The sequence below is a fragment of the Cuculus canorus genome, chromosome 5 (genome assembly GCF_017976375.1).
Source record: "Cuculus canorus isolate bCucCan1 chromosome 5, bCucCan1.pri, whole genome shotgun sequence".
NCBI lineage: Eukaryota > Metazoa > Chordata > Aves > Cuculiformes > Cuculidae > Cuculus > Cuculus canorus.
Window position 1 is genome coordinate 31,418,305 of NC_071405.1, and position 27,305 is coordinate 31,445,609.

A 27,305-nucleotide genomic window follows, 5' to 3' on the forward strand; every position below is an offset into this window, starting at 1 on the left:
CCATCACTTGCCTGTAGGGCAGAGATCACTGCACTTACCTGGGATATGCAAGACCTGAGTCCAAATCATTCTGGAAACAAACTTGAAATTCTGTGTCTAATGCTTCTGGGAAGTGTCAGGTATCCAAGTTAAGATTTCTCTGTCGAAGGCTATCTCTTCCTCTTGTGATGTAATCTTAAGAATGCATATGCCACTGAAATCAAAAGACAGTCTAGGTCTGGGTTTTTTTGAAATGCTTGATCTAAGGGTGACAGTGTCTGATCAAAGGAAGATCAGGTATAGATATAACAAGGATTTTGGCAGATAGGGTGCAAGGTATATCAGCAGAAACATGTAGCTCCTGCTTTTATTCAGTGCATTCCCAAGGAAACAAAACCTCTACCCTTGTTTTAGGGAATTTTTTGTTTCAAAGTTACTTCCCAAAAAAAAATGAATAAATTACCCTTTCATTTTGGAAATTTTATTTCCCAAATCTGCAAGAATATTTTTCACGAGATTAACAACATCCCCATAGTAAACAAACCTCTAAAATTTCCCATCTGTCCAAGCAAATGATACATATTCAACTTTGTTCTGGTGTAAGACTGAGTTCTGCTGAAGCTAATCAACCTCTTTTGGCTACACAGAGTTAAAACTATGACTTACTGCTTTTGGTCAGTGTCAGCTTTGAGTATGTGGTTAGCCCCATTGACTGCAACTTCTAAAAGCTTAGCATATGCAGGAGTGCCTGGACATACTGGAGCCCCAGGATATTGCAAGAATCAAAAGATAAGCAATCCCTAAGCTAATCCTGATATTTTAAAAATATACATGTAAATGTGAATTTTGAACAAAGTGTGGAACAGGCTCATGTCTAGACTGTATAATAGACATCTCATAAGAAATAAATAAAGACTCAAACACTGAAAACCAGTGAACTGTATGGAGTTAGAAACGTGGTTATGAGCCTTTGATTTGCAACCTGATCCTTCTTTTATTAAGTGCAGTATTTTTTTGTAAATTAAACTGTTCTTTTTCAGGTTTCAACTCTTCCAGATATTGCATGCTGTTTTTTTAATATTGGTTCATTGGGCACTTTTATAATTTCAACATTAGAAACACAAAGCATTTTGTTTTCGATAGATACTAATTAATTTTCTAATTAAAAGATTTTTACATTTTTATTGCAGGAATTACTTCATACTTGATAGCAAGAGGCCCTGACATACATTTAATGTTTATTTATCAAAGTAGTAAATCATTTGTAATTTATGCTTGGTCTAGTTGTACACAGTGAGGTTACTGTCACAGTAACAAATTTTAATTAAAACGAACTAAGTTAGGGACCAACTGTGTTGTAGTATCAGTCGAGTATTTCATTATACTCCTGTCAGTTCCTATGTTCTGTAGTTGCTTAATACTGAATACAGAAGAATGAGAGAGATGTGGTAACCAGTTGATGACAAGAATCAGGTCTGGTGCAAACAGGTGCACTTTTTGTGCAGCAGAACCTTAATGTTTTCCCATTAATAATTATGGATATGCAATTCTCTGTGTTCTGCCATGGGATTTGGCCCATATTGTCGTGTCACTCAGGCCTGCAGCAAAATCACCCCAAAGGACCAGGGATCCCCTTGGTGTGATTTTTTATGGGGCAGAAAATCAACCCCCTCCTTGCCCACACACCTCAGGCGTCGCTTCACAACAGATTTGAGGCTCTCTATGCAGAGGACAGACCAGATGAAAACACGGAGGAAGATGCCTCTGCATCAGAGTAGGGTCAGAGACTGAAATGGCATAAAAGGTGCATTGCCACAACTGCCACAAGGACCCACAGAAGAGGCATAGTTGTAGGAGACTGTCTATTGAAGGGGACCGAAGGTCCGATATGTTGAGTAGACCTCACTCACAGGGAAGTCTGATGTCTCCCAGGAGTCCAGGTAAGGGATGTGGCCAGGAAATTTCCCAGCCTTGTGAGATCTACAGACTATTACCCTTTACTACTGCTCCACATAAGAAGGAGTGAAGCAGCAGTAAGAAGCTCAAGTGGGATTAAAAGAGATTTTAGGGCCTTGGGACAGCTACTGAGGGAATCGGTCAGAACAAGATACAATCCGGTCAGATTACAGTCTGACATCCCGAGCATAGCAAGGCTGCAAAACACAGTGCTGGGAAAGACAAAGTAGGCACAGTAATATAAGTAAGAAAGAAAGAGAGAGAAAAAAGTAAGTAGTAGATGGGGAGAAGGGGTTAAAAAAAAGGGTCCCCAGTCCAAAGAGGTATGACAGTTCCTCGGGAACACTTGGTCCATCCAGCAGTAACTCCATCAGGAATTCTTCAGGAACATGTGGTCTGGCAGATGTCCAGGCTGGGGTGGTGGGCACGCTCCACGTACCTTCTTGCAAGTTCTATTTGTAAGGCAAGTCTGTGCCCCATAAGCGTGTGAGGAGTGCTCTTGCACTTTGTGTGCATAAGTTCCTTCAAAAATGTCAAGGCCTGCTCCATGGCAGCCACAGTCCATCGAGGGTGTAAAGCCCGACTATGCTTCTTTCTTTGCCTTAAACATTTTGTCTGAAGTCTGGCCACTTGTGTGTTTGTTTTGTAGCAATGACTAGAGAGGTGCTGCAGCAGCAGACCTCCCCAAGTTCCGAGCTTGGGATATTGCCCGAGTGCCTCCTCTGCGTGGTGGGTTCAGTGGAGGGCAAGTGCAGAAATAAGCACCACTCGCCCTGGCTTGGCTGAGTGCAAGGTCCAGAGCTGCTGCTGCAGAGGGAGGTGATGCAGCGGCGGGCGCTGCCCCTTCCCTTCCTCCACCCACTGGAATGTCAGGCTAGTCCCTCCTGAGAGACATGTGGCAAAAGCGGCCCAACACGTGCTGGTGGGGGTCGGATGGGCTTTATAAAAGAACTCACTCTCTCTCTCGCTCTGTCTCTCTTGCCCTCACTCCCATGCTCTCCCTCACCCATCACTTCGATCAGACCGGCCTGGACCACCCCTGGAAGAAGATGCCACAGTGACCATGTGTTCCCGAGGAACAGCCACTGCTCATCGATGTACTCATTTCTTTCCCTTTCCCTTTGCTCTCTTTCTCTCTGTCTCTCCTGTTAACTTACGGTGCCTGTGTTGGGTTGAATCTGAGTGACCTTGGCTGTATTCAGGGATCAGATTGTGATCTGAACAGGTTGAAATCTGTTTCTATAACTTTGGGAAGTTGGACCCCAATGTCTTGGCTGTGAACCCCAGTATTTTGATTTGTTTATATTTGCCTAAGCCAGAATAAAGATTGCTTTTGATTTTCAACCTGGAAGTGATCTTGTTTGCCTCCAGATCACCGCATGGATAAATGAACCACCAACCCCTCCCAATTAAGCCGGGACGTGAGTGTGTGGCTCATGGATCCAGGCCATGAGAGCAGGCAAGAGGAGGGAGCACTGCTTCCTCCTACACCTCCCTTGTCATTGAACCAGGCACCACAGAGAAGGCTAAAAACACAAATATGAGTAGAGAAGTTTGTCTTTACATGTCCACCGTGAACATCTGCTCCATCATTCCTGCACCGGGCAGTGTCTGGAGTTGATGACCACTTCCCCTCAGTTCCTGCTGCTGATTCTTCATTTAGGGCAGTACCAGGCAGGATTCAAGGGCCAGTGCTATCTTGGCCAGCTGTACTGGGAGGGTGGAGGTACATCAGAGTGGCTTTCAGGTCACAGGTGGAAAAGCTTGTACCCAGCAGGATGCATGTGCAGAGCTGTAGGCATTTGAGGTGGAAGCTGTCAAGCAGGACATGTCTGCTTGTGAGCCTGAAGAAATGCATCTCTGCCACAGCGCAGTTCTTCAGCCACCTCATGTTACTGGTAACACTGACCTCTTCCTACTCTATGGTCACCAGTGTATCCGAACTGCCTTCCTGCACCACCATAACGAGCTCAATGGAGAGGGCTGTCTTGGAATCATCAGTCAGCTTGTGCCTGCAGTAGCGTGTGGAGGGCAGCACCGTTAGGTCATATGTGTCTGACTGAGGCAGGAACCTGAAGGCTATCTTCACCAGCACCTGGAGGGGCTTGCCAAATCTCTTTCCATCATCTTTGAGCAGTCCTGCCTGACTGGAGAAGTTCCACTGGACAGGATGGGCTGATGTTGTGCCCATCTACAAGAAGGGTTGGAGGGAGGATCCAGCAAACTACAGGCCTGCCAGTCTGACCTCAGTGCCAGGGAAAGTCATGGAACAGGTGATCTTGAATGCTATCATAGAGCACATGCAAGAGAACCAGGTGATCAGGCCCAGTCAACACAGGTTCAAGAAAGGCAGGTCTTGCCAAACTAACCTGACTGCCTTCTATGACAAAGTGACTCGACTACTGGATGAGGGAAAGGCTGTGGATGTAGTCTTCTTGGACTTCAGTAAAGCCTTTGACACAGTTTCTCACAGCATTCTTCTTCAGAAACCGTCTGCCTCTGGCCTGGACAGGCGCACACTCTCCTGGGTTGAAAACTGGTTGGATGGCCGGGCCCGGAAAGTGGGAAATGGGTTAACTCCAGCTGGAGGCCAGTTACAAGTGGGGTTCCCCAGGGCTCGGTACTGGGTCCAGCCCTGTTCAATGTCTTTATCAGTGACCTGGATGAGGGGATCAAATGCACCCTCAGCAACTTTGTGGATGACACTAAGCTGGGTGGAAATGTGGATCTGCTGGAGGGTAGGAAGGCTCTGCAAAAGGATCTGAACAGGCTGAACCGCTGGGCTGAGACCAATGGCATGAGGTTTAACAAGGTCAAAAGCCAGGTCCTGCACTTGGGGCACAGCAACCCTATGCAATGCTACAGACTGGGGGAAGAGTAGCTAGAAAGCTGCCTAGAGGAGAAGAAGCTGGGGGTGTTGACTGAACATGAGCCAGCAGTGTGCCCAGGTGGCCAAGAAAGCCAATGGCATTTTGGCTTGTATCAGAAACAGTGTGGCCAGCAGGTCCAGGGAGGTTATTCTCCCTCTGTACTCGGCACTGGTGAGACCGCACCTTGAGTACTGTGTTCAGTTCTGGGCCCCTCACCACAAGAAGGATGTTGAGGCTCTGGAGTGTGACCAGAGAAGAGCAACGAAGCTGGTGAAGGGGCTGGAGAACAAGTCCTGTGAGAGTACTGGGGTTATTTAGCCCGGAGAAGAGGAGGCTGAGGGGAGACCTTATTGCTCTCTACAACTACCTGAAAGGAGATTGTAGAGACAAGGGAGCTGTCCTCTTCTCCCAAGTGACAGGGGACAGGATGAGGGGGAATGGCCTCAAGCTCTGCCAGGGGAGGTTAGACTGGACACCAGAAAAAAAAAAATTCACAGAAAGAGTCATCAGGCACTGGCAGAGGCTGCCCAGGGAGGTGGTTGAGTCACCATCCCTGGAGGCGTAGATGAGGTGCTCGGGGACATGATTTAGTGGTTGATAGGAATGGCTGGACTCGATGATCCAAGAGGTCTTTTCCAACCTAGTGATTCTATGATTCTATGATTTTCTTTTTATATATAAGGAACTCCGAGGTAGCCAAGTTGATGGAGACGGTTCATGTTAGGACAACCAAAGTTAAGGGATAACAATCTTGTTTGCAGATTACTGGCAGTAAGGTATGAGGGTGGAAGAGAAAAAGAGAGAGAAATTCTGATCAGGACTGTCTCAGGGAAAACAGCAAGATCCTACCATGTACCCAGGACCTCCCTAGCTGATGAAGGTTTTTCTATGGATTTCATTAGGTTTTAGATAAGGGCATTGTGAGCCTGTGTTTCTCTTACTCCAAATTTCTTCAAACCATGTGTGCTGATCATGAAACATGGACTTTGTAATCATATTTCACTGTCCTGCACTCCTGGTGACATTGGGCTTGAAAATGCTGTAAGGTGTATGAGAGAATCAAGCAGCTCTAGAAGTTTACCCTAGTAAAAACTGTGGTGAAATTTAAAGAATATCCTCAATGAAAAAAAGAGGTTTATAATTTCCACACACAAACATTTGTGGTTTCCTTTGTATAGCTGGAAAATAAAGCACGTATTTTTAGAAATAGACTTTTTTTCACATGTGACTCATTAAAGAAATTACTCACGTATGTGCAATTCAGTGACATTGCTTGGGGATGCATTTTATGGGACAAGTGTCTGGAAAGATTTATTTCTAGTTTAGGAGTCTGTAAATGTGCAAGATTAAACTAAAATCCACTTTTGTGGAGTCTATCAAATCTTTGATTTCTAAATGTGACCCACTGCCTTTTTGAAACCTCTTCTACTGATTTTAGACATACACCTTTTTAGTGGAACATGATAAAGTCAGCAGCCTGAATTTCCCTATTTCAAGAATCCCTTTGCCAGGTTCTGTACGTGGCTGTCATTACCGAGGGAGATTTTTAAAAAAGAAATGTAAAATCTTAAAATCTCTCCTAACTACAAAACAGCATGTAAATGCTGAAAAAATCTTAATGATGCAAAGCACATAGAGCCACCCCCATGTAAGCTTTTGTTGGATGAATCTCCAATCCAGAATTTAATGTTATCTGATTAGGTGTGAACAGAGTTGTCAATGAAGCAGAAAACAGGACACAGCTGATAAAACAGTGAAGTTAAATAAAGATAAGGCAATGCCAAAGAGTTCCATTTGAATTATTCCAACGTAGTAATTTTAATCCTGCTAAACTTAATCTATTGGAAATGTAACCAAAATGAATTTTCCTGCCTCCAAATAACCTGGGTTTTGTTTTGTAAACTATGTAGGATTTTATTAGGTTCCAAGGAAATAATCTCTTTGAAGTTATTCAAACCACGTATTTACTATTGTGTCTAGAATTCAAAGACTTTAACATTTCAAAATGTTGTTTTAAAATCAATGTAAAAAGACAATTGCTTTGATCTCCATTCTGGCAAGAACTTCCACCAAAGGCAGTGCTTAGCTTTGCCTCAGGTTCCAGGATGACCCCTAAGTACCACTACACAAATGCATCTCAAATAATCTTTTTTATGGATGAATTTGAAGCAGCCACTGATTCATTTGCAACCCACAAACATGAAAGAATATTGTCGTTCAATCAAACAATGCTGAAGCAAGGTCATGGCTGATATACATATCTATAATAGCATGTATTTATGTCAATTTGTATCAACTGAGAACATGACCATCACTTCAGTTAGGAAGACAAGGTTATGATTGCCTGCGGAGAAAAGTGATTTCATCAGTAGGCTTTTCAGAGCTATCTTCATCTTGCACCTCAGGTACCACAGGAGTGACAACTAGATGGCAGTGGTTTGAACATTGCCTTGTTGCTTAAGGAAGTTCCCAGTGTCTCCTGCAAGTCTGCAATGTTCCAGCATGCTTTCATCCCTGCCAGATATGACTTAACTTAATAACTTCCCATTCCTTTTTATGCCCAGAGCCCTGAAAATTTTCTGGCAGAGGATAAAAAATGAGTGAGTTTTCCTGCATCATCCATTGTGGAACCTTCAGAAACAGCACAATGGTTGTTAATGCTACTAATGCCTTAACCACACCTTTGACTGCAAAGGAAACGTGAACTCTGTATACTGAAAGCCATTGCATTGTAGTCTTCCCATTTCAGGCTCAGTCATTACTCTGCAAATTCTGTTTCTTCCGCGAGGTATCAAAGACTGCCCTCACTGCCAGATAAGGCACACTCCTTCCTCTTCTTCTCCCACCTCCCATGACCGAATTGATGGACTCTTCTGGCTCTATTGGCAATATGGGCAATGCCCTCCTAGATAACTTTACTGCCTTCTTCCATTTTCCTGGGGACAATAAGAGTGTTTCAGGGAATGTATAGTTTTCTAACTGTGTTTTTTACTTTGAGCGTTGTTTTATTTGTAATTACTTGAAACTAAATGGGCAAAAAAGCAGTGACAGGAGAAGGTAGGGTGATTCTGATCTTAATACCAACATACAATTGACAGAAGGAGAACACAAAAATGGAAAAGAAAGGAAAAGTTTCAGGTAGAACATCCAGTTATCATGCACATAACTAGACATGTACTTGCTGGTGGCTGACAAACCACTTCAGTTCTTGTGTTTCCTGAAGATCTGGATTTAAATCTCCAGAAAATCCCTGTGGTTCTAAGATTGGTAGAATGGACAGGATATAGGCAAGACCCTGTGCTTTGCAATTGAACCATGGCAATGTTAATATTAATTACATATGATGATTTTAGTGTCCTGCAAGGTACGGGGTTCTGAGTTGTTTTTTTCAATCTCTTCCCTAGGCCTACTTTCAGCTTATGGCTCAGTTGGTACACAATGATAAACAGAGGTCAGCTGGCAAACAGATTAGCTTCAACATTATTACCTCTTGACAAAATGGTGACTTCTTTGGCCAGCTGAAGTTTGCATGACCTGACTGGGTCATTCTTAAATTATCTGTGGCTGGAAATAAGACAGTCCCTATAACATCAACATTTTGTTGTCACTGCTCAAAACAATTTGAGTGAGAAAAATAAATGAATTTATCGAAAAGTGATAGGAAAACTATATTTAAAATTCAACACACAAATATTCAGTTTAAATGGGAAGAGGCAGTGATCTACCTGGCTGCTGCTATTGCTAGTTCAGGAACATTATTTGCATTCTTTACTTTGCTGATGCTGTTAAGCTCAGAAAGAATGTACTATAATATTGAACTGATAAATATACTTGGCATAAGATTGAGAAATTTGCATGGTGACTGGTCAGCTGCTGACAAAAAAATAATTGGATCAAAATATCTTATGCTGTGCAATATGTTGCAGTAGGTGAGGGGATCTGTTCATTGCCTCAGCATTTGCACACAGAATTGACAAACTGTCACTTACTGCCATCGCACTTTTCCTGGGTTTTTCCCCCATTTCTCCCTTCCCCCCAACTATTTACTAAGTGATTTTCTAGCTGCAATGACTAATGGTAAACCAACGTATATACTAAGGTACATAATTTTCCTTTCCCTTTTTTTCTTCCTATCCTCACTAGTGGTATGATGCAATCTACTCACTTCTCTCTGTTTTTTCTGTTAATATTGACACCTCCTACTACCAAGGATCTACTTCGTAGAGAAAGGAACCAAATCATCAGTCTGCACCAAACTATAAGAATATGACATATTCAGAACTGATATTTTGTCAAAAAAAAAAAAAAAGAGTTGAAAAAGGGAAGGATGATTTCTAAGTCCCTAATTACTACGACTACCTCTACGCACCCATATTTGTCCTTGATAAGTCATTAGTGTGCTGCCCAATATAGTTTTAGGCTGCCCATACCAGTCCTGAACACGGTCAAGGACAGAGCATGGACCAGAGCGAGCACTGGATTTTGGATGAACGCATCCTTTCTGGGGGTAGTTTCCCCCGGGCTGTGCTGTGTCATTTTCCTTCAGCCCTTTGTGCTATGCCTGGATTTTGGGAGGAGGTTTTGTAGGTGAAAAGGCAGCAAAAGATGAAGAACAGTGAGGACAAGAAATCTGTGCTGGAAGTGCCATTTGGGGAAAGGCTAGGGTGAAGGAATCTGGCACAAGATCTCAGTGCGGGTTGGGGCAATAAGTGAATCAGTGCAATGCAGAACATGTCCCATATTGGTAGCATAGACTCTATCTATATTTTTTTTTTGCAATGACCCTGTAATTTAACAATGAAGTCTTGCATATTGTATCTGATATTAGTTTTAAGCAGGAGTTTGGTGGCTCAGCAGCTGTTGCTTTTGTGCAGCAGAGTGCTCCCTTGTGAGTAAACCCAGCATATGAATTAGTGAAAACTGAAACCATGATGAAACCAAATTAAATCCCTCTTCTTTCCCTCATCTTACCAACATAGGGCTTGAAGGCAAAAATAATACAGCATCCCAAAGTGAAAATGAAAAACTGAAAATTGCTGTGCAACAGGGAACAAGAACTGAAAGGTATTCTGTTTTATTAGATTTTAAATCAAGTTGTCCGTATGGTAGGGAAATCAGCATTACAAGTATGTTTGGGTTTTTTTTGTTAATAGATTAGGGTGATTTATCCACCAAAACAAGATTTATTTTTTTTTTAAAAGGAAAACATCACTGTGACAAAACTTAATGAAGAAAGCATTTGTCAGCTTAATGCAAACCCACACAATCTCATTGAGTTTGATGCACAGTGACGAATGTAAGAGGAATTTGGAAGACAACTCTTTGGCTGCTGCAAGAAGAACTGCAAGAAAAGTGTTAGGGCTGCAGGGAGATGACCAGGTGCTGACTGAGCTGAGGGTTAGCTAACTGAACAGAGTGTGGAAAACTGCTGGACATAAACATGAGAAATTGCTGGACATGACAGACAGCAATGTGAGAAGCTGACAGAAGTTACAGACAGCTCCATGGAAGATGATTGTATTGCACAGGTGGCTAAGGGGAGGCTGTGCAAGAAACTACTGAACTCCACAAAAAAATTGAAGAGAGATTTTGGAGAGAGTCAACTCTTTTAAGTCCAACAGGACTTCAATAATCGTATCAGTAACAGCATAAGAGAGTTACAAAACTTAGGTTTGGATGTAGCAGAACTGGATCCAATGCAGAATAATTACTTATTGGTGGTTGGTTGTTTGGGATGTGACTGGGGTAGAGAAAGGGAGGCATGTTTCAGATAATCCAAGGCTTGTCATTAGCTGCTGAAAGAAAACATATACACACAAAAACCCCAAACCACCAAAGATTTAGTTTGGGATTTAATGTTAGTTTTAGAGTGATGTAATAACACTTAATCAGACATTATGAAGGCAATGGTTGAATGAGCACACTGCAGATTCTTTTGAAACAAGGCTCCTTAAAGGAAAAGTAACAGTGAAAAGAATGAAGGGATGTGTGCACAAGCAAGATTGCAGAAATAAACAGTGTGGGAGGAAATGAGGCCAAGCTAGAAAGATTTTCATTTAGACATGTGAGTTAATATGCTTTTTGATTGTACAGGAAAAAATCCAGGAAAATATTAAAATATTGCAATAACACAAAGTCATGTTTTCATTTTTCTCACAACAGTCTGGCTTCTTGTGCCTTTAGGTTTCTTCCAGCTTCTTTAAGAGAAAGGTTCAACCCAAATTTCACATCTTCCCTCCTAAGTGTTTTAATTCTCCAGAGAGCTTCTGAGTTTAGAGATTGCATGAGGCCAAACATGACTTTTGACTTACAAGAGTAAGCGTTATGTTAAAGGACAGGAAGTAAAGTGTTGAAATGATGACACATAGCTTATGATGGATTTTCTTTCTAGGAAACTAAAAGAGCTCAATTGCGGAGTTAAAATGTCACAACGTACATAACAGCATTTGATGAAAATGAAAGATTCCTGGTTTTGTGTGCTCAGGCAGTTCATGAACACATATAGGTGGAATATGTATGAAATTTTTAGTTTTATTACGAGAAGCAATAAATATAGCTGAATGTTTTAGATTAATGATAAAATTCCATCTGATTATAAGCAGCACCTGACTTGAAGTTATCATGTCACATCTCATAACTAGAAAGTCAGTGTCCATAAGGCTTCTAAATTGCTAGAAGAAATGATATAGCTAATTCAGTAAGCGTTGCTCTTTTTTTTCCTCTAAAATAAAATTAAGCATCCTCTCCATTATAGAGTTAACAGGTTTGGCTTTCTGGGATTACCATCAGCAAAGATGTAAAATTCAAGCCACAGCAACTGGTGTTCACAAAGCACAAAACTGCACTTTTTGTGACAGTGTAAGAATGGAAATCTTCTTCACATTGCATATTGAAAGATTACTGCCTTTTCGACTGTCCAACTGGGTAGGCTAGCCATCGTCTTTTCTGATCCAAAGCTCCTGGGCAGAGTTGCTATGTGCTGTTAAGCAGTCACGTTCCTTTAAATGGTGCATGACAGAGTCCATGCTCTTTCTTTATTAGGTGCTTTGGGAAGGGAAATTGTTACACACAATTGAGGCATCATTGTGATTTGGATCTTTGATTTTGCACTCATCTTGTTCACAGACTGGGTTTCTTCAAAGCTGGTAATTGTATTAGCCAGGTTGCATAGCTACTTCCTGCTATTCCAATACTGCCAAAGCAGCAAAGCATGAAGCACATGAAGTAAGGCTCTTCATGAGTGCAACATCATGTGCCTGTTGTCTCACCACTGACATGCTGACACATCAAAAACTGTCTGTCTGTGCTCCGTCACTGCATGGAATCAACAAGTGAAATATTTGATTTGATCTACAGGCAATTGTATGAATAGACAGGTAAAACACATAAGCCCTCCTGGGACATCCCCATGCTTTGCTTTGAAATCTTTCAAGTCACCATTTATTCATATAGTTTGATCTAAACCTTTGCCTTTTGTGTGTTGTCTAGAATCACTTACCTTTTTGTAATTCTTCATTAAAAACACACATCTACTTGGATTGATCATTGCTTCTTCTATTTGTCTTTTATCTGTTTACATGTCTGAACCTACTGGTGTATTTGCACTACAAAAAGCAACACAGAGATTAGTAAATCATCATTCAGCGTCTCATTAAAAAGTGGCATATAAATATCTGAGGCAAGACTACTTCATCCCCATGAATAGAGACTTTTTGTCTGCAACATTTCGTCAACAGGATCTAATTATGGTGAAATTTTTTCTTGGCCTTCTGTGGTATAAGATCTGGCTATAGAAAAGTCACACCTATTGTTAAGTATGATGAACACAGATTTCAGATTTTCTTATTCCTAAGCTAGCATTCTCTGAGACTACCATAAGTAGACTGCTGCCTGAAAGGCCATATTCGGTACTGAGGATAAAATATTAGAACTAGGAGATAAGTAGGAAACAATAACGCTGTCCAGACATGATTAAACATCCATGACAGGTGACATAACAGTGTTTCATTTAGGATGCAGTTCTTTTATATTGTTCTAAGGGTCTGAAGAGCTAATATTGAACAAGCAGGTCTTGCCACCCATTTTGCTTTATCCCACTGATTATTACCTTCATTATTTTATCTGAGATGAGCAATTTTTCCCCCGGGTTCTCTTTCACTCAAGATGCTGATTGGTTTTCTGGAGCAAATTCATTGCAAATAATTGTGTAGATTCAACTCTTTCTGTACAAGTCTGTGTGATGTAGCAGTAGCTGCACAAGTTACAGTTGCTGTCTTACTCGTTTCGCTGTTTAATATATTCATCATGCTTCTGTATTTTAACTGAAGGGCACCTTGCTTTGGAAACAGCCTCTGTACTCTCAGATGAAAATTAGAATATCTGCAAGCAAACATAAAGATGAAGAAACAGCGTCAAAATTTGCGGCTCCAAGAGCTTTTAAATAAAGACAGGATTGGCACACTTATGTTACAGTAAACCACATGAAAACGTGCTAATTGCAGGGCACTCTTATGCCTCGGGCTTCCACACACCCGTCAAGGAGTCTTTCTCAATCCAGCCTTGTCATATTTGGTCACTCAATATTATTTTCTTCTTGCTGAAGGAATGGAAAAAGTTAGAAAAAAATCCATTTACATGGTGATCATTCCTTCTACAATAAAAGATACATCCATGTATATATTTCTCTCTCTTCAAGGCTTCTGCACAACTGTAGAAATGGGACCAGCTGTTGGCTGGCAGACCATCTCTCAAAAATTACAGATAAGTAGCATAGGTTCACTCATCCAGTGAAGCACTTGCATGGGTGCATCTTCGCTATATAAAAAAAAAAAAGCCATGTGCTCAGTTATGAATTTCTCTGGACTGAGGAATCCAACTAATGGACCAAGTTGAAGAGATGGGGTGAAGTCTGGCAGAGATTTTTCAAAGGTGACATACTCCTCACAAAGGTGCAAGTTTGATCAGAGGTCTAAGAAGGCTGTCACCCCTTCCTCCCTCCCTGCCACTGCCTCTCCCTAATGCAGGATGAATACTCCATGCCTCTTCTTGCTCTGGCGTGGGGGGAATCCATCCCTTCCTCACTTCCCAGCCCCTCACTCTGCCAGCAGTGGGATACAGCCCAGCACACTACACTCTTGCAGTGTGGCCTGTCCATCTCCTGTGGATAACCCATGTAAGAAACAGAGGTAGGATCTGGCCTGAACAAATGCAGTGAACAAATCCATGTTGTCCCTCACTTCCTGAAATATTCAGCAAGCAGCTCTAATGCTCATTTTAAAACTAGTCTGGCCACCCTGCAAATTAACATCTTTACATCTTTTAATTTTTTAGTGCAGGATGGCTTGAAGCAAGGTTATTTCCTTTTGCACTCTGGAATCAATTAAGGAAATTAAAAAAAAGGATCTGCAAAGCAAAACAAAACAAAACAACCCCTGATTAATATCCCAGGCCATCCATTTTATAGTTAAAAAAAGCCTCTGTGTGAAAATTCATGCTTTGTCCCAGAAAATACTGATGTTCAGCTTACTAGAGACTTGCCTGTAGATCATATTTCTTTCCAAAAGCGAAGTATAATTTTATTTGTCTTAGGCATTGTTAAGGAGTATTTGTTGTTCTCCTGGAGGAAGTGGGGGCATGAAGAGAGGATTCTGGAAAAACCCTGGTACTAACTAGTGCTGCTGTGCATTACAATGAAATGCTGTACTTGTGAAAGTATGTGACATTCAATATCCAGCAAATTCATTGTTATCACTGTACATTGAATGTCAAATGAATTCATAATGGTGGTATATTGAAGATAAAATATTATCTTGGATTCAAACGATGCAGTTCCATTGAAAACTCACACCAGCCATTAGGGCTGTGGATGGCACTTTCAGAGCTCCACTGACAGGATATTTTAGTGCTACTGTTAGCTCATTTATAAAAACAAATGGCCCAGGGATGGAAGCATGATCCAAAGCTGCATGAGGTCAGTGTGAGTTTTTCCACTGACATCAATGGGCTGAGGATTGAGTCCTCAGGGTGGAGAGGGGAGGAAGGAAGGAAACAATGTTAGAAGAGAAATCAGTGAGGAGAAACTCTCCATCACACTTCCCTTGGGTATTTTTTGATAACAGCTTTCTGGATGGATTTAGCACTCTTCAAAGGGGGGAAACACACACAGAACAGCAACTTGCTACTGCAGGAGAAGGGCATACTGATGTTAAAAACAGTTGCTTAGCATAGCTAGATGTATTTAACATGATCTCTGTTTCCTTTTACTTGCTTATGTCCATGATGATTGAAGAGGTTCCAGGGAGGTCTCTGGAAAAGAGAAACCGCTTTGTTGTACGAATGAGCCCAGCCTTGTTAGACCAGCTACACCTGTGTGAAGGACTTATTTGGCACTTCCCCCTCCACCACCATGTGGGAGGAATGTAGTATGTAAAGAATTCCTATTAGGGGCTGTAAAAGGCATTAGTTCTGAGAACCAAACAGTTTAGAATAAAGTTTATTCCTTTTTGCTGAAATGTGAGACTGCTAGATGATTTAGAGCTTTTTGCTCTTGGCGCATTATATCATCAAATGGAGTGGGAAATTATCTAGATTGCAGTGGAATGATTTTCTTTTTTGCTTAAGAATATGGATTGCCTCATATACTTGCTCTTGAAATAATGTTCAGTAGATAAAATAGGCCCAAATAGAATTTTCCCTTCTTTTGATTTTCTTTCATCAATCTCTATTTGCTTTTGAGGGCTTTTACTCTCTTTTTTTCTACTGTCTCTATTTTTCTAGTGCCATTTTCCTTTTCTACATTTTTTCTAGGGCAAGCACAAGTGTAGAGTTCTTGTTTTCTACCTTCCCTCCACCCAAAATTTTAAACTACTCATAGTTTGTACGATGTCCCCTATTGATGTTCTCTGCTCTCTTTTATTGTGGTTGGGGTCTCTCAGCGCTTCTGAGTATCAGTTAAAAAATGTCACAAGTGGGAGGGGACTTAGATAACCTGTGTGGTATGAACAGATGACTCTGATTTATGAGGCAACTGTCAAGTTCTATGTAATTGATGCGCTTTATATAATTCTCATAGAGCTTCCTTCTGTTTACTGTTTCAGGAGGAAGCCCAATATTTAAAGACCAATAACTATTGCGCTCCAGTTTTCCATTCGATGGTGAACGCACTGTCTTTGTCCTCATATGTCTCAACAATAAAACCAGAGGACCAGAATCTCCATAGCACCCTAGTAAATCTGGAATTGCTTTGTTGTATTCACTGGAGTTATACCGGCTTTATCCTCATGAGATGCAAACCAGAATTTAGCCTGAAAGTGAAATAGATTGTGGAAGCTATTGCGCTTATCCCTGTGGTGGAAAAGTGATGTGCTCACTGCTCTCATTGATTTAGTAAATCCATGCAGGTTGTTAAGGGTGTTTTTCCTTTATGATATAAGACTAATCCGAGTCTAATGACCTGAGGCTTGACTATTGAAAGTAAAAAGCCCACTTACAACTTCTGGAGACTTGTGAACTACTTATAAATCTTCCTGGAATTATCTATGGCCAGGAAATTCTTTGTACCTTTGCCCCAGGTGGAAGAATGTGACTGTAACTCTAATGATATTTTCGTTTTCGTCAAAGTTCATGTTCCATGCAAGAAGACTCAAAAAAATCTTGGCCCTGTTGAAAATAGAGGGTGTTTTGACACTGAAGATGCTATTTCACCAATACTGTCCAGAAAGAACCCCCACCAACATGTTCTATCTGAGCAATCAAGATATGAATGAATATTAGTTCAGCACCATATAGTGCTTAACTTTGTTGTCTACTGTCCACCTACAGTATGTAATGGAATTACCATGACTGATCAGATCAGAACTCCCCTCAAACTGGAAACTGTCCTCAGCTCTGGCATTTATTCAGTTGCTTCGGTGTAAGCTCAAAATTTTCCTGCACATTCCTAGAAATATGTTTGTGATAAGGGGGAGTCAAGCAATTCATTATACTTTAAACTAGGAAAAAAAAATGGCTATAAGCTGCAACAATGATGGATGAAAAATTACTTTCAAGAAAATGCATACCAATAAAAATCAAGAGGGCAAGAACTCTCTTGTGCTTTCCTGTAACCTATGTATAAATCTTCTGGACTAACAAGATATCACTTGTCTACTATTGCAGTTGAGTAAGGTAACCCTCCAGAAAGACCAGGTGACAAAATATAAGGTGTGAGTTTGGAAAAAAATAATTTATTTGTTCATAAAAAATCCAACAGCTTTCAGGATTCTGGTTATTCATAGAAGAAGGTAAATGGAATACAAAAGTGAACTCTTCCAATAGCTATAATCCAAAAATTAAGAGGTGTAGCTATCTACACAGCCTGAAGTGTTAATTTTTTAACAGCATTTCTCAAGGCATGTCATAGAAACAAAGCACCACAAGCAATATTTTTGTCAGACATTGAGTAAGGTCAGGATGTACTTGGATTCAAAACCCTGAAGGGAAATTCAGTTTCTGTAGGGTAGTCTTGACTCTTTCACTCTAGTGGAAGAACATGCACTATAAATCTTTGTTCTGACAAAGTGAGCAAACACAGGCTTTGGTCTTAGTTCCTAAATAATACTGTAAGCCACTGGTAAACAGCAGCCCAGTGTGCTGCTAGAAACTGCTACGGGAAGATGAGAGCTACTGACTTCTTGCTTAAGCCCTCCTTTTTTACTGAGATGTTATTTTTGCTGTTTCCAGTTAGGTTATTGAGGCATGTCTAACACTATAGAAGGAAAAAAATGAAACTTGAAAAAGTGTAGTGTCTTACCAAAAGGGATTTTGAGTGCAACCCAGATCTTTCGAGACTCACCAAAATGATCTCACAACTGGACCAGACATCTACCCCTCTTCTCTTTACTGCACTCAGGAAAAGACCTTTCTATACTGTTCCAAAACACTTATAAAATATTGTTCTAGTGACCCAGCTTGTGGTCTTACCCTAGGAGCACTTCTGTCTGGACAACTTAAGGTTGGAAGGCAGATGAATAGGTGTGAACTCTTAAATAAGATCTGTTTCTGAGTAAAACCACTAAGATTTTATATATCATAAGAGGAACTCAATTAAAAACCCAAGAACTTGATATATTGGCTCACCGATTTCAGGTCTGCTTCATCAAACCTATGTAGCAGGCTCCAAATACAAAATTTTGTATATATATGGTGCAAATTTTCAATGAAAATCTGAGTATACAAAGGTTTTTAATTCCCTCATTTAGTATATTTCGGTCAGAACGAAGGAGATTCTGTCCCCGGTAGACGTTCCAGAGGGTCTGAGCTGATTCAATACTAGCTTTCTGGCAAATAAATTCATGAGTGAATGGCCAAACATTTACTCTCATATTCCCTACCAACCTTCAAAAATGTCAGTTATAGAAGCTCAAATAGTTGTGTTCATTATACTTGCTGCCAAACAGATGTAGAAATTCTAACCAGAAACTGGTTACACCAAACCATGTCTTGTTCTTTTTACTATCTTTGACTTTGTAGAATTTTCTTCTGTTGCAATAATAAAAAATGTTTTTTCTGAATGCTGCATATTTTTCCTTTAATGTTGTATTTTGGCTTGTGTTTTAGGGTTAATTCTTTCTTCCCTCCTACTCATTCACTGGCATACTGTATTATCCACTGGAGAAGACAGAGGGAAGACAAGGTCGGAGTGCTGAAGACCAGAGAGTTTCCTAAAGATCTGAAGCGTGTCTCATAATTTCCTTTTGACCTGTGTACTAATGATGCTAGTAGGAAACCAGCCATTCTTAACATACCAGTTTCTCTGATTAGTATATCCCCTCATTTTTCAAAAAGAACACAAAAAAGGCCACAGAAGGTTAGGCTAAAGCTGCACCAAGGCCAGTGTCTGGTCAGCATCCACCAACTCTCTGTACACGTGCAGGGATAAGGAGAAATATTTGATCATTCTGATCTGTGTGTCCTGATGGTTTTCTGTTTAGTTTAAAACAAATGACCCCTGCAACTTTTCCCTGTAGTTATTTCTTTGTCTCCTGACATCATCTGACCCCTTTGTGTTTTCCCCTACTTGGTCTTCCGTTTCTGGAGAGAAGGCTGTGGGGTTTCTTTAGGGCCAAGTGTCCACTTGATAATATAGGCAATGATTGTAGGAGAGAACATGAGGGCTGTCTGCTGTATGCAGTAGTCAAAGTTGTGGACTAGCAGAGGGGAAGGACTATATTAGCTCTTTATTTGCATTTAATAGCACCCAATGTATTTTCTTACAAATGATTGACCACTATGTAGGACCTCCTATCCAGTCTCAAAGAGATGAACATGTTTGGGCAGGTTGTTCAAGAAACTCATAACCCATTTGAAACATCAACAATGTGAGGCACTTGCATATCTGAAAGCTCTAAGCCTCCTTGTCTATCTCCAGTCACTGAAACATGCTTAGATGCAGTGGATCCACAACGTCTCAAAACAGCTTTACTACATATGCTAAGTATCTTCTTGTTTACAGTCATCCTTGACCTTCTGCCTGGAGCTCAATACAGTGCTGAAGCTGTGACTAAGTCTGACTGATGAGCAAAAAGCCAAACAGTCCAATGTGGGTCCATTAGTCTTCATGCAAATCCAGCTAATGCACAAGCCTCACTCCACCTTGCACTAAACTAGTTCCCAGGCTGTTTCCAAATTCCAATGCAAACCACTAAAATCTTCCAAGGGTTATGGTCTAAACATAGCTGATGATTCTTTTTACAGTATACTGAGTTGGGATAACTGGTGAAACTGGAATTAATTTTCTTCTGGCAACAGCATCAGAGTATGGTCCAAGTTAACCAGCGTCACTTATGTTCTCTTCTGTACAGCTCCAAAACCCATCACAATGAAGGGAATGCTGGCCTGAAGTGTGCAGTATAATAGGGGAATGCAGTAATCTCTGGCATCACTGTTCATGCTATGAAGAACAAAGGATGAATGAGATCATAAATCAATACAAAATTCTTTTCTCGATGTGTAAACAGTAGTTAAAAGCTGTTCCTAATCCCTGCTACATTTCATATTTCAGCTGTGTTTGAAACATGACACATTTACCAGGTAGTCCTTCCTTATCAATACTGTCCTGTTTGTAAAGCTCTACAGATCACCATTGGGATGGCAAGATATTACAAATGAGATCGTTGCAGTAGGCCAGGTTGTATTACCAGGCAGAAACATCAACACAACACATCCTGATTAGAAGAGTGCAGCACATTTAAATGGGATGGAAATGTCATCTCTGTTCTGTGATGTAGTGTGCTAAAGGGCACTTATGAATGAAATATTAATTTGAAAAGACAGCTCTACCCTATGCTTTTATATTAATCCCTGCTATTGAAGATGGTGCTATCATGCTAGTGCCCACTCTTCCCGGAATGGGACTTGCATAAAGGTTTGTAGTGTTACTGGGTTCTTCCTTTCCAATTAGATCCTCCAAGGGTGAGTTTGAGGGGTACTAAGTGTGGATTTTGAGACCTGGCTTGCAACAACACCCAATGCAATACAGAATTGTGTTTTCTATGGCAACAGAGACCACAAAGAAATTTGCTTTCTGTCATTCTTTCATGCTTGTGCAGTGGGTCTCAGTGCTTAGCTTTTTTAACAGGGAGAACTGCAGAGTTAGTACTGAGTAATCAGCTAGCAGCAGCAAGCTCAACTTTTTGAAATCCAGTCTGAAATTCTAAACTAGGACAGCATTCCTGCTGCTTCTGTTGAACAGAGTAAAGAGCACTGAGTCAGACTCCAAGTATTTACACCTCACATAGCACTTGATAGCACAGTCAAGGAAGAAAAAACACACAGTACAAAGCCTTGCCATTAGGCTCTTAGAGTAAACTGATTGCAGCCATAGGTTCTTTGTGTGATATTGCATGGAGATATTTTCTGTGTCCTTCACCTTTTTAACCTTCCTAAATATCCAACATCTTCACTTATGAAGAAAACACCAGCATTTCGACTTCCAGGTAGAAATACTGAAAAACTTGAAAAGGTAATTTTCAAGAGATGAACATTTGGAGCCCAGATGCTTTGTCCTTTCTGCATTTTGACTGGAGCTTGGCACCATAGCTATTAAAATGATCTTTCAGAGACAGGTATGTTAGGAATGAATTATCAGCTGCCAGCAGATAATAAGAAATGTTTAACTAGTTAAACCAGGGTGAACTGTGTGTAGGAATCAGATCACTCTGATCACTGCTGATTTAGGGTAATCAATGACTCAGCACCAGAAGATTCTGTTGCTGGACCTTGAAAGCAATTGCACAAAGATAACCTCCTTCTGCATCTACAGCTGACTGACTAGCCATCTACAAACAGAATTGCTCAGAGTTAATCAAGCTGACCAAAGATCAGTGCTGGAGGAATGCCAGATAATGTCTTGACCTGCAATTCAACTTCAGTAGATGCCTTCTGTGCTCCTGTTGGTAATCTTAGGGCAAAATTTGACCTAAGTTTTACAGGGGTGGAGGCAAAGCTAAGTTTTTCTGCCTCAAGAGGTGCTTTGGCTATGGAGAAGGCTGCAGTGGAGCTGGGAGGAGAGCTTGTGGCATTAAGTAGCTAGACACATTTTTCCCTTCCAGAATAGGTTCCACTCCAGCACACTCCAGGTTCCTCCTCTCAACATCTAGAAGCAACCAGCCTGTCATAGACCAAACTGGCTCTATTGGGGCACTGAGCAATCTGCTTGAATCCAACCTCCCTGAGCTGCTGGACCCTGTCAATGTTTGGGCTTTGCATCAGTCCAGAAGCCCATCAACAGAGTCCAAAGGGTAAGGTGAGACTTCAGCAAAATTTAAAATGCAGGCATGCAGAGGAAAACATATGAAAAACTGAAATGATTAGATTTTTTTTGTGTTAATGGTATCTTGGCTGCCACCCAGGGACCTGCTCTGTGCTTGACTGGCTGCAGAAGAAAATTCTAGCTGCAGCAAATATCTTGTAATAAGACTAAAAAATGGCTCCAGTCCCCAAATGTGAGACATCACCACCTTTCAACCCCGCTTTGGTATATGGATGGGCATGCCAGAAGACTGATTCTTTCTGAGTTGTCAAAAATGGAGAAAATAAACCTGCTCCATGAGACATATTTTTGGTGGGTGTTTGTAGGTAGCCTGCGTGGTTAGCTGAAATGATTGCCACAGAGAGTCCACATACATACAGAATCACATAGTTGTTTACATTGAAAGACATCTTTATTAAGATCATCAAGTCCAACTGTAAAGCTAAAACTGACACGTCTACCACTAAACCATGTCATTAAGTGCCATAGTTGTTGAAGTACCCTCCTCTGCATGCCGAACACATAGCAGAATGCTTTTTAAAGAAGGGTACTTTAAGCCGCTGTGCCATTTGTAGGTGGACTCTGTATAAAGTTCCTCAGCTGGCTGCTTCCCATAAGGCCTGAGCAAGCTGCATTGTGTGAACTTAGTTTTTCCAGACCTCACAAGTAATGGTTCCCATCAACCTTGATTTCTCTTTTTCAAGACATTTTTATTTATTAAGTCCAGGTTATCAATGCTGCACCAGGGTATTGGAGATTTCAAGATTAGCTTGCTCTTGTCCTGACCTTTGCAGCATGTAGAGGTTATTTTATGGTTTAATCTGAAAAATGCTCTAACACCTTGAGCCTCTGGAGTTTCTTCTCAAAAATGCTAAGTAAATAAATAAAAAATGGTGAGATAACCTCCCTTTCATGTGGTCTTGAAATATCAAATAAAAGGTATGTGGCCAAGTGAAGAGAGCCACCAGAGGAGATTTACAGCTAAAAGTTTTGAATGGATGAGAAGAGAATAAAGAGAGTCTTAAGCAATAGGAAGAGGGTTGGATAATAATGGTGAGAAAAAAATTCCTGTCTAGGAGCATTTTATGGGACAGTCATAAAGAAAAATGTAAGAGTTTTGTCCATCAAAAATAAGTGACCAGCAATATGCTGTATCCCAACTTAAGCACAGCTCTTTAGCTTCTTCCATTAATCAAACTGCAGGCTGTATTTGGAAGATTTAGCTGAATCTATTGAATAAACTGATATTTCTGATAGTAAATCATATTGCTTTCCACAAGAGTTTCATACATAGTTTTATTTTAAGGCTGGTTGGCCAGCTCTAGCCAATGTTGAATAAGCAAGCTGTCTGTCTCCGTAAACAATATGTGGGATTACCCTCTTCTGCAGTAATACAACACATGTACTGCAGGTGGAATTTTCCATGTCACATGACAATGATTATTTGATGTAATTTTCCACCAGAAAAGGAAACCACAGTGCAAAACAATGATTTTTCTACTATTTTTGAGCATCTGGGAACTTATTAGATGGTAGGGCTGGAACCCTACTATTTGTTGCACTTATCTCTGGACAGTATGTTTTCTTAGACTAATCAATAACAACAAGTAGATCTCATACACGTGGAGGTGGGAACTAAGCTAAGATTAACCTTGTATTGAGCAGAAAAAATGAATCTGAATGAAGACCTACCTGAAATTTTGTAAAGTGCATACCATATGTGATATATCAGAACACTGTGCTGGGAGAATTGAACTCCCTGTTGGGGATCAAGGTCACATACCTTTTTTTCATCTCCTTTGCCAAAAGACAATGGCATTATCACAAGCACATACAAAATAGCATCCATGAGACTTCTTGTTCCCCTGCAGTGACTAAACCCATATCCTGTTCCCTGCAATAGCCACTGAACAGTCTTTAACTTCCCACTTACCCCCATCTTTATTATTTCTTTGCTGCAGAGGCGACCTTGATTGTACCTCTGTCACTCTTTGGACAGAAGAATTTGGAACACAAACAATGCCAGTACAGTGGTATCTAAATGAAGAAGAGGAAGAAGTGTAAAGTATCTTTGTTTCTTCTAAGAAAAAGCATGTTTTTTGTTCTAATTCAAACTGTTTGTTTTCACATGTTTTTAGCCGGGTTTGGAGGAGAGGAGATGGACCTATTGTAACAGGAGATCTGCAAATTAATCTATGACATATTTACTTGAGTCATTCAAGCCATGACAGAGAATACCAGTTGTAAACCTGATCTCTAGTCTGAACAGTTAAATTTCTTAATCTGCAGGCAAAACCATTGATGAACAGATTTATTCTTTTTTATTTGTCATTGACTGGTTCTAAGCATTTTTGCAGACAAACTTGGTATCATCTGTGTGTCATCTCCAACTATTGACTGTACCATCCAAAATACCTGCAGCCTACAGCACTAGTTACTTCTTTTCTGACAGAAACATTAGTGGAACCACTAATGCAGCCACTAGGACATGTTCCAGTGCTTCGTAATAAAAGAGAGAACACTAAGCCATCAAGAGAACTTGTTGCTGGGCTAACTTGCTCTAGCCACATGATCTTTACAGTTTCTGCAGAGTGTATTAAATGATCCACATCTAACATCAACAATGGGGAGTAACTCAATCTACACTTAATAGAGCTGGTTGAAACCCACACTTCCTCTTGCTTCAGGCACTGATGACTGATAGTAAGACTTATAAACAAACCAGGAAACATAGCACAGTCCTGTTCATCTTCAGCCCCTTGCTGTCAGAATTCCTCCTTTTTTTCTGGCCAAGATAATCTTTATTCTAACCCAGGTACCTCACATCTCTTACAGACAGAGAAAAACATCCTCCTGTATTTCAAATGAAGCATGTTGCTTTAAGCTGTTGTGGAAAAAATACAGGTTAGCCAGAGTCCAAGCACTGGATTTCCCTCTAGATGGAAACTACAAATGCCAATAGTGTTTTAGATTTTTTGATTTCTAAGTTCTTTTATAAGAATGGCTTTGTTTAAGAAGAGTCACAACATTTTCTCGTGTCTATTTTGATTCATTGATGGTAAGCAAACATTGGCTGAAGTTTTGCCATTACAGGGATATTTTTTTCCATCGGAGTCAGAAAAAAAGTGGCTGCACACTCAACCTCTTCAACAAAGTTCATGGTTAGGATGCATAGAAAATGAATGCTTCCTCTTTGCATTTTGAATTAGACTGAAGTTAAAAATAAAAATTACTCACGAGCCCTGAAGCATCAAAGCAAGATTGGTAAGAGTAGCTTCACTGATTCGAATGAGGGATATCATCCATGTCCTTGGTGTGACTGTTCCATCAGCAGACAGCATTGAGGAGGTAGCCTGGAGCATTTTGTTCTCTGTTCTGGAATGTATGCAAAAATGACAGGCTGCCAGGACCCTTGCACTGAGTTTGACCAAAGTTCATCAAAGCTGGCAGGTTTTATTAATCCATTTTGTCTCAGCAAACAAATGTTTTCAAAAAAACTTGATTTTTAAAAAAAATCTGGATCTATTTCTAGCTGTATGTGCTAGTCTCCTGGTGCAGACAGAACTTCTGCAATGGTTCATTTACTTCTTAACTCAGAGACAACTTTAAAGAAAGTTTATAATAACAATGTGGTTTTTCTCACTGCCATTTTGGGTTACAGACTTTCCAAGGCTTTGGCCATCTGTTGCTTCACAACAATAAAGGCCACATCATAGCTGTCCCACAGGCACTTCTGTAATATGCATGATTATCATTATCTTCCCAACTAATAACAGATTTATAAGGCTTTGAAGTTTTGCTTTCTTTGCTGGCTTGGGAGAACAATAGTTTGCAATGTGGGCTTGGGGGTGTCTTCAATCTGTCTTTAGCAGAGAATTGCAAATCAAGAGCTAAACTAGCGGAGAGATTGTCAGCGGTGAGAGAAGCCAGCCCACATTCACTTGAATCCAGTGATCCTTATCCAGCCTTGTCTTGGTTTCTAACAAAAACTTAAGCCAACTGACCTTTGCATAGTCTGAACTTGACTTTTATTCTTGAAATCTAAGTGAAAAAAAACCCCACAACAGAATGGTAATTTAACTCTTACATTGACATTTGGCTGGCAGTTAATACTAAGAACACATAAAATGTGATTTGTTCATAGTGAAGAGTTTCCTGCAGCTGACAAGCCATTACAGGAGCCCCTGAATTTGTTCTTTTGTGCTTATCACCTACAAATCACAACAGAATGGTACTTCAGGTTTTCGAAAGCATCATAAATCCAAAATATATATAACGGTGCTACAAGTTCGAAAAATACAACAGAATAGTTTTTCATCTAGTGGAAGAAAGATGACTATTAATTTGAGCCTGTTAGGAACGCTTTGATGAAAATGCAAACTGACTGAAGTTTCTTTTCACAGGCACATGCAAGTTTTCATGAAATTTTCCTTTTGAAACTTTTTCAAGATCACATGAACTTGCTGGTCAAAAGAAGAGAGAAGCAAAACTAGATGTTAGATTAAAACCAAAAATGTGAACAAGAAAGAACAAAGCACTGTGCTGGGATCTATTTTCACTCTGTTGTTTTCGACAGACAATTTCCAAATATCTCACTACAAAAAGAGGAAAAATAATAAAAATCTGAAGTTCTGAATTTCCTGCCTGGCTCTGCTTTTAATAGCTAACAAGCCAGACTGCACAACACTTGAGTATTGGAAGCAGAGAATGCCACAGGGAGAAATTTACCCTGGCAGAAACATGCTGTTGCTTATATTTGTCAAGGACACTGGAGTCAACCATTGTTCGTCCTGGGAATATCTTGGAATTTGATGTGAATGTAAATTTCTGTACAAGTCGTGAAGTCTCCTCAGTTACAAATACAGCCTCCAAAAGTGTGCCACCAACAGCAAAATGCTGCTGTTTCTGTGCTCAGACTGTGCACTGAGGCAGTGGTAAATGATACAGGAGGAATAATGCTCATTGTGGCTTTTTTTTTTTTTTGTCTAGTAATATGTAATCTGTGTTAGATGGCTGTAATTTAGTGGTCATGTATGAAGAAATATGAACTCAAATATGCAGAAAGCCTGCTTGATGGCTCGGTTGGGAATATCCTCTGGAAAATACCAGCTGCTTCTCTTAATTTCTTAATCTTAAAAGATCTAGAGATAATTTTTAATTGTTACTTTTGGAAGAAGGTGAATACTGCAAAGCAATGTAGGGCCGCATCAAAAGAAGTAGGACAGCCTATAGTAACTGGTTGTTTCTTTTTCCGTTTTTTTTTTTTTTTAGAAGGAGGGCGTAACATAGATGGTGTTCTGTAGCTTACTTTTCTGTTTGTAAAACCTTATCTGGTGCTTCAGTCATGGAAAAGTCATTTGCAGCACTTTGTTTCCTCTCAAATTGAGACAAAAATGTACTAATGTTCAGTGGAAAGGGTTGCAGAGGCTGTGATGGGCTGGGAGAGCCACTAAAATGCATGTAAGGTACAAATAGAGCTGCAGTGTGTAGGCCTAGAATCCTGTGCTGAACTGCAATGGATTCCTAAGGTGTTTTCATGGGATTTAAACAGTGATAACTCACCAAAGACTGGTTAAATAAAGACGAAACTAAACACAACCATGCAAACAAGAAAAAGAGTGTGAGTCATACCTGGGCTGATTTCTCAACAGAACTTTGAAGGAAAGTATTTGAAAGTAACATCAGTAACATTTTTAGAGGTCATTAAGCCA

The 27,305-nt window shown here is 40.4% G+C and overlaps 1 long non-coding RNA gene across 2 annotated transcripts; it reads right to left on the reverse strand.

Moving 5' to 3' along the window:
* On the reverse strand, positions 1-24,962 carry LOC128852315 (uncharacterized). 2 transcript variants are annotated; one of them, XR_008450068.1, is made up of 3 exons: positions 24,832-24,962; positions 12,304-13,184; positions 1-193 (listed from the first exon to the last, which is right to left on the reverse strand). It is a non-coding gene; the product is annotated as an uncharacterized LOC128852315 (long non-coding RNA). The 2 variants fall into 2 exon arrangements; XR_008450067.1 differs by lacking the exon at positions 1-193 and having other exon boundaries at positions 10,556-12,409; positions 12,913-13,184.
* Positions 24,963-27,305: the final 2,343 nt, after the last annotated feature.